Genomic DNA, 8,738 nt, shown 5'->3' with positions numbered 1-8,738 from the left:
CCAACTGTTCTCCCCAGACTGGAAAGCTCGAAGCCTGAGGAGACGGGTGGGAGGGAGGTTACCACATTACCAAGGACTACCCAGCAGCGGTGGGGGATGGGGTGGCGGAACGGTGTGGCAAGGGTAGTGGTGGCTTAGCAGGAGACCCCCGTCCCCCCAGTTGGGACACCCAGGTCCGATGTCTGCCCACTGCCCCTCCAGCACAGCCACCACCTGGCTGACAGCCGAGGCTTCAGTGTTGCTGCGATATTGAATCCGTTTCTGGCCAGCTTCCAGATGAAGAGTAGGAAGAAAGGCCTGGCAAACCACTTCTAAGAGTCACTCGATGAAAACTCGATGGATCGCAACAGTATGAGCTGCAACCAGCCACAGGGGTAGTGGAAAAACAGCCTCTCATGCTGTTGTGCACCGGGCCGCCATCAGCGGGTGAACGGTGACCAACAGAGACCAGCCGGTGCCCTCTGCGCTCCCTGGTTGTGACTTTTTGTAGAAGCTGGAACTTTGGGAGGCTAACCCAGGCCACACAGCTGGGAAGCAACAGCAGGATTAGGTTCTAGGTTTCCTGAACCTGGGTCACCTGTTGGGTTGCCAACCACAAGGCCACCAGTTCAAAACGACCAACCCCTAAGCGGGATAAAAAGGAGGCTTTCTCGTCCTGTAAAGGGTTCTGGTCTTGGAACCTCACAAGGGCAGTTCTGCCCTGTCCTATAGGGTCTCTATGAATCGGAATCAACCCGACAGCATTTTTGGTCCTTTGAGGACTCACGTACTTCCCGTCACCCCACAGTGCCCCAGGATTGCTCGGTGCCCACACAGCTGTCAGGAGCTTTGCAGTAGTAGCGCCAGTGGCACAGGGGTTCTGTTCTTAGCTGCTCACCCAAAGCTTGCTGCCTCCAATTTGCGTGCCACTCCGCGGCAGAGAGCTGAGCCAGTCACTTGCCGTAAGGATCGCCACCCCTGGAAACCTACGGGCAGGTCCTGTAGGGTCGCCGTGAGTCAGCATGAGTCACCCCAGTGGGGGTGGCGATATCCTTGCACCACCTCTGTTGTTGGGGGCTATCAAGTTCCTGCTCAGAATGACCTCATGCATGCCACCCGGCGCTCCGCGCCAGCTTCACCATGGTGAGGTTTGAGTCATTTCTGTAGCCACGGTGTCAGTTCAACACATTGAGGGCCTTCCTCTTGTGCTACAACCCTCTCGACCAAGCAGGATGTCCTTTACCAAGGACCAGTCTCTCCTGATACCATGTCCAAAGTATGTGGGATGCAGTCTCGCCATCCTGCCGTCACACACTATGTTGTTAGATGCCGTGCTTCCAAAGGTGGTTGATCCATAGTTGATTATGATTCACATCGTGAAATACCTTAGCCCGGTCAATAAAACATCAGTAAACATCTTTCTGGGGTTCTCTGCTTTCAGCCAAGAGCCACCTGACGTCAGCAATGAAAGCCCTTGTTCCAAGTCCTCTTCCGAATCTGGCCTGAACCTCCGGCAGCTCCCTGTCCATGTGCTGCTGCAAGCTTTATTGCACGATCGTGGCCAAATTCGGACTTGCACGTGGCATAGTGATAACGTTCGATGATTTCTGCGTTCTGTGGGGTCACCTTTCTGCAGAATGGGTGTAAATATGGCTCTCTTCCAGTTAGCTGGCATGGGGGCTGTCTTCCAAATCCCTTGGCATAGAGGAGCGAGTGCTTCCGGTGTTTCATCAGCTTGTTGAAACATTTGATATTCTGCCAGTTCCTGGGGTCTTGTTTTTGCCTACGACTTTCAGTACCATTTAGACTTCTTCCTTCAGTTCGATTGGTTCTTAATCATATGTGGCCTCTTGAAATGGTGGAATGTTGACCAGTTCCTTTTGGTACAGTGACTCTGTGTATTCCTTCCATCCTCTTTGGCTGGTTCCTGCATCGTTCCATATTTTGCCCATAGAATCTTTCATCGTTGCAACTGCAGGCTTGAATTTTTTGTCTTCAGTTTTCTTTCAGCTTGAGATGGTCTGTGTGGTCTTCCTTTGGGCCTTGGCACATTTGGGCCTTCCTCCAGGTGCTCTTCCTTTGGGCCTTCCTCCAGGTGGTCTTCCTTTGGGCCTTCCTCCAGGTGGTCTTCCTTTGGGCCTTCCTCCAGGTATTGGCACATTTCATTCCAATGCTCCATTTTGTCTTCTGGAGCCGTCCTGAGACATTCTCTGCTCCGCTCTTTGACTTCAACATTGCTTGGATTCTGCTTGAGCTTCTCCGTGATCAAGAGCAGGCGTCCGTCCAAGATTCTTCTGACAACACGTTCATGTCTTTTTAACGGCACTGTGTTTTCTTCAGGTCGGATGATGTCATTTCACAGCTGGTCAAGCGTTCTGTCCTTAGGGTTCGATCCCTCAGGCTGGCCCTTGAAAAGGTCTTGAAATTCAGGTGGGACTGGCTCTCGTGGCCTTGTTTTCATTTCACCCTCCACCTGGACTTAGGTATGGGCAGTCGATGCTCTGTTCCACAGTCAGCCCCTGGCCTGTTCTCGATGCTGATGGGGACCTCTCCAACCTCTCTTCCCACCCAGGTAGATGCAGTCCATTTGACACCTGCGTGTGCTCTCTAGGGGTGTTTATGTATCGTCGCTGTTTATGTTACTGGAGAAAAGTACCTGCGATGAAGTCACCGTGGGTCTTGCAAAATGCTCTCTGGGTGCCTGAGCTTCATTTCTGTCACCGAGGTCACACCTCCCGGCTTCTGTTCTTTTATCTTTGGCACCAACCTTCACATTCCAATCTCCAAGCATTATCAATGCATCTTGATCGAATATTTGATCCGTTTCAGACGGCCGCATTTGGTAGACGTCTTCCACTTCTTCACCACTGGCTTTAGTGGCTGGTGCATCACTGAGTCACAGTTGTAGTAACTGCACTTCCTTGGGGGTGGGTAGATAGCACCCTATCTATCACAGACAGCGTTTCCCTTCAAGATAGATTTTGAACTGTCCTTGAAGCGGAGTGTGATACCATTCTTTTGGGTTTGTCTAATACTATACTAATATTTATTATCTTTATTAAACAGACTCACTTTTAAATTTAAATGCATTCACTTTTAAAGGAAACACTACATAATAACTGCGGATAGAAAGATCCTAGCCACATATCCTTTGCTGGAATCAAAAAGGGAAAAATAAAAACAAACAGGCATCCCGATTCTTCCCTAACATTTTATCACATCTTCAAACAAGCAGCAAAGTGAAAAACTCTTTCACAGTGCACACCCTCGGATCCACCGCTCACATTCTGCCATTGACTCTTGATTCTAATGGATTACTTGATTTCCCGAACGTCCATTCATCTTTCCAACCTTCTGCCCATCTGTTGGTCCATCCATCTACCTTGTTAGTCACTTTGAAGCAAATTACAGACACCAGGATGTGTCCCCTACACACATCAGAATATTTACTTAATTTTTCTTTGGTTTAATATTGACTTACAATAAGAGACAGATCTTAAGAGCATACTTGCTTAATTTTGACAAATGGTCAGACTAAAGTCCTAGCAAGACACAGAAATGACCATGACCCTAGAAGGCTCCCCCATGCCCCACTGTGGTAGTTACATAGTTTCATGTCAACTTGATAAATAAGTCTAGGGGTGGAGTCCAGCCTGTCAATCAGGTCACAGGCAGGTGTGGCCTTCTCATGAGCATCCTGGGAACTTCCTCTCCTTCTCCTTGGAGGCAGGACACACTCTCTCTACCTTCGTCTGACAGTTGATAAGCCGTGTGGAGACTTGCTGAGCCCTGCGAGAGAATTGCTCTGTCTGCTTCATACTCAGAGAGCTGGAGAAGCCACGTGGAGACCTGTGTCAGGGCTGAGATGCTTCCACCGCCACTGGATCCACAAGACTTTGCACCCACTGGCCCGTGATCTTCCTGCATTCGGCACCATAGCATGTGCTGCGTGAGTCTGAAGAGGAATTTATGGACTAGCATCAGACATATAGGGTAATATTGGATTTACACACTTGAACTGGACTGGGCTGGGATGTTTTCTCAGTATATAATTGCTCTTTGTTATAAAGCTTTCTCTTGCACACATATGAGTGTCCCTGGATTTGTTTCTCAAGTCAACCTGGCCTAACACATCCACCCTACTCAATCCCCCACACCACCATCTCCCTGAGCCCCAGGGACCCCATCACTGACATTCTTCTGCCTTTGATCAGTTTAGCCCATTCTCGATTTTCACGCAAATGGAAGAACATAGTTTACACTCTCCTATTTCTTTTCTTGCTTTTATTCATCATGATGCTTTGGGGAGCCACCCATGATACTGCCTGCATTAGTTACCTGCCCTCATATGTTGTTTTAGTCTCCAAAGCAAAGTCGTTCACATTATTTATGTGTTGTCAACTTCTTAATGTGGAAGCATAAAAGCCAAGGACGAAGCCAGATGCTTGCCAATAAAGGTTCGATGGATCAGGTGGTGGTGAGTTCTAAACCCTAGAGGACAGAACACTAGCGAGCCTCGGTACATGCTGCTCGCCTTCACGTGTGCAGCTCCTTACACGACCCAACTCAGTTTTGCTTTAGTTTCTTCTCTGGAACGGGTACCCGATCTTATGACTAGTTTTCATTTGAATCCACTGGGGGTCATTGTGCTTTGGTTTCTTGGTCAAGAATCTCTTGATCCTGAGCATCCTCTGAGAATACATTGGGAAGACGGGAGGCCACCACACCCATGCGATGGTGGGGCAGTGCAGAGCCGTGGTCGTATGGTCCAGGTGCATCCCATTGTGTGACTACGCTGCGGTCAGGTCATCCACTCTCCTGTCACCAGGGCCATTTCAATTTGGGGCCTATTCTGTACTACGGGGCTAGAAACAAGTTCTTTTCGTGACTATGGATTTTTATTTCTTTGGGGGTGACTATGTAGGAGTAGAAGTCTTGGATCACACGGTAGGTTTACATATAATTAAAAAGAAACTTCCAGAATATTTCAGAAAGTAGATAAGCAGATCCTTACAATCCCACCAACAAGTGATGAGCGGTCCAGTGGCCCCACAACCTCGTCAACATTTGGCATCATCAGTCTTTCATTTTGGCCACACTGGTGGTATGCAGTGGTGCTGCATTGTGGATTTGGTTTGCATTTCTTTGAACACTGACGATGTCGGCTAGTTCTCGTGTGAAATCTCTACCCAAGTTTTGGCCTGTTTTCAAATGTGGTCATTGACCTTTAATTATGGGTCGTGGGCGTTCTTGATATGTCCTGGCCACCTTTCAATGTCAAATACATGTTGGCAAATATTTCTCTTCTGTATGAGACTTGTCTATTTTCGGAGCAATGTGGCTTAACAAGCAGACGTTTGAAATGTCAAAGTCTCTGCCCATTGGTTTGCTTTGGCATCTTTGTAAACCATGACATTTTAACTGTAAAAACAAACAAACAACGCCCTCCTTACACAATGTTATTAAATGATGGTGTAAAAGGCGAAACATTGTAAATCAAATAAAGTGGAAGTAAATGTCGTCTAGTTGCATTATAAACATTCACGTTGGGAGCAGCTCGGGCAGCGGACAGAGAGCAGTGCCAGGCAATCCAGCTTCGAGAAAGCTCTCGGTGCCCCGCGGTCCGAAGGCATCCTGCAAGCGCCCTCCCCACAGCCAAGATGCCCCAAAAGAAGGTCAGCTCAGCCAAAGGGGCGGTGAAGGAGGAGCCCCAGAGGGGATCAGGGAGAGTGTCAACGAAACCCTTGCCTGCAAAAGTGGAGACGAAACCAAAAAGGCCCCAGGAAAGAATAAATCTTCCGACAAAAGACGTACAAGCAAAAGGGAAAGAGGAGCAAAGGGACACAGGCTGAAGGAGCCGACCAAGGAACTAAAGAAGATTCACCTGTGGAAACGGAGCGACCAAACACGGGGAGAGTCCAGCCTCTGCCGAAGCAGGAGAAACAGAAGCCAAGTCTGGTGAGTGTTTATCATGTCCTATCCGTGGGCCTGTCATCTCCCTTCGTGTACAATCCAGAGGAATATTTTTATCGACTATTTTGTAAATGCCAGTTTTTTAGTAGCTCTAGAAACATTTTTAGGAAGAAGGAAATCCCAATACATCCCATTTTTTAAAAGTGTAAATGCTTTTTAAAAAATCATTTTACTGGGGGCTCGTACAACTCTTCTCACAATCCACCCATCCATCCATTGTGTCAAGCACTTTTGTACATTTGTTGCCCTCGTCATTCTCAAAACATTTGCTTTCTACTTGAGCCCTTGGTGTCAGCTCCTCATTTTTTCCCCTCCTGTAAATGCTTTTTTGAAAGATGTGAAATCATTTACTGATTGCTTATTTTTTAGTACAACCAGAAAATAGTGGGATGTTGAATTGTGGGAAGATTTGACTGTCTTGAGTGTCAACATACATTTCATGGGATGGGGGTGGTGGTGCAGCTTTTGTATGCCTAACACAAAACATACTTAACAGCAATTTGGAGTCACTGTCATGCATTTGTATGACTTGAACATTTAAAATGTCACTGCCGCGTTTGTTTTCTTAATAGACTTGTGTCTGGAAACCATTCTGTCACCCTGGCTCTCGTCAGAACTGTGTGTTCTGTGACACCTGTGGTCGAGGTTGCCCAGTGTTCCTGATCACTTTGTGACGTGCTGTTGTAGTATTAAATTAAAATGGCGAGGAGGTGGGGGGAGGGACCAGCCCCCACTGCTGCTACTAATACTACCCACGGGTTTGGTAATACTACTTCTGGGTTCAGTAATGCACAATTGTACGGTTGAGATATATAAGTATTATATTAAAGTCACCGAGAGCATGAGATATTACAATAATGCAGTCAGACACATTACATGGTAGCATTGCTCCCCTCAGCCCAGCGTGGTGGTCCACGGGGAGGGAGGGGGAAGGGAAGGAGGGCAAGGGAACAAGGGAGAGGGGAGAGGGGGAAGGGAGAGGGGGAAGAGAGAGTCAGAGATCAGAGAGGTCAGAGAGCTCTCGCTTGCTGACCCACACCTATATACCTTTTTTGGGGGCATGCCAGCCCACTAATTACAGGTAGAGACATACATCACAGGGAGGGGCTGCACTATAGGTTACGCAGCAATGAGGGTGTGGTTTCTGGGTCTCCATAGAAACATTATCAGTAGGGTGAAAACCCCGCCTACAGGAGCCTGTCCATTGTCCCCAGAGGCAGGGAGCAGGCCCACCCCTGTGGAGGGATGAGACAGCAGTCTGGCAACTGATTGCCCTCAGGGGAGGGAATGCCTGCGCATCTGACCTCTCCCCACATGCTACGAAGGATTGAACATTTGGGTGTGTAGTATGTGTGACACTGAATTGTGAATTAGTGTGACTTACGATGTAACACTTTACCAACATTTGAAGATAATGGTACTCGATAATCTCTTTTTTTTAATTTGCCCCTAAACTTAAAGCTGGAAAGTCGCTGGAATTTAGAAACAAATTTTACCCACATGCCATTTTAGAATTTTGGTAAATGCATTAAGGGTTGTGTACAATTGTTAATCATGTCTCTGTACTGGCCTCAAGACAGCCAATAAAATGCCAGTCACAAAAGAAAAAAAAAATCACGTTGGAAAAATCAGTGCCTTGAGGAGAAGACTAGAACCGGTTCTGACCAGCATGGAACAAGAAGACCCTTGTTTACACATCACTTCCACCTAGAATGAAGATGTGCTTCTCTTCCCACAGGCAATTTGCAGTTAAAACTTTGATATTAAGCAGCCTCGGGAATGCCAACAGCCATATGCACGTAGGCGGAAAGAGCAAAAGATTTAACTGCCTACTCTGATACAATTATGATCGCCATCAGTTTCTCACAGAGGAAAGTGGCTGTTAATGTCCAGAAGCAAAGTTTTGTCATGGGGATGTGTACGTGCAGGACTCAAAAGTCCCTAGCAGCGATCTGTGGCATCACCTGCACTGCCCAAACACCTGACCACCATGTGCCAGGAGGACAGCTGGACAGACACCTCTGTCGGTATTGTCTAAGCAAGGTGCTCAGCATTGCCTTCGGCTGATTCGACACCTACTTTAGCTCTGTAACAGTGGGGTGTGCTCAGCTCCTGTGAGGTGCTGCTTCTGCTTCAGCTCCTTTGTCTCTGAGGGAGGAGCACGCTCCTCCCCACCTTTGTTGGGAAACGGAGGTACAGAGCGGTTTGTGACTTGCCTTTGATCACCTTCTGTGTGAGTCAGGGAGGAGGGGCTAACATAGCAGGCTGACTCCAAGACTCCAAGGGGCAGCCCGCTTCACTTCTAAGCTAATCACATCCTATAAGAATGGGGGCTGCTCCGCTGTTCTGAGCAGGCGCCAGGACGGTGTGGAGTGGTTCTTGTGAAGACTGGAAGCCTCCCCCGCCCCCCCCTGCCCCCCCGCCAGACCGCTGAAGAAAACTTGGCAACTTGCTTCTGTTGTGAGTCCAGCTGAGAGAAGCCTAGGGTTCATCTCTACACTTGGGGTCTCCATGAGTCAACATGGACCTGATGGCAAGGGGTGTGTGTGTGTGTGTGTGTGTGTGTGCTTCCTAGCGTTCTTTCCGTTGCTCAGCCATTTGAGTGCATCATTTCATTTTATTTTACTTTGGAGGGGTTTTCCATGTTTTCTTCGTAATCGTTTTATCGGGGGCTCTTAAAGATCGCACAGCAATCCATAAATCAGTTCTGTCAGGCGGACTCGTACGGAGGCTGTCAGGCGGACTCGTACGGAGGCTGTCATCACCCTTTTCTTCCTTCTTTAAAA

The sequence above is a fragment of the Echinops telfairi genome, unplaced genomic scaffold (genome assembly GCF_000313985.2).
Source record: "Echinops telfairi isolate 266 unplaced genomic scaffold, ASM31398v2 ScPeMD7_7416;HRSCAF=8454, whole genome shotgun sequence".
In the NCBI taxonomy this organism is placed as follows: Eukaryota; Metazoa; Chordata; class Mammalia; order Afrosoricida; family Tenrecidae; genus Echinops; species Echinops telfairi.
The sequence above is the reverse complement of the archived record's forward strand: the minus strand, read 5'-3'. Positions refer to the sequence as shown.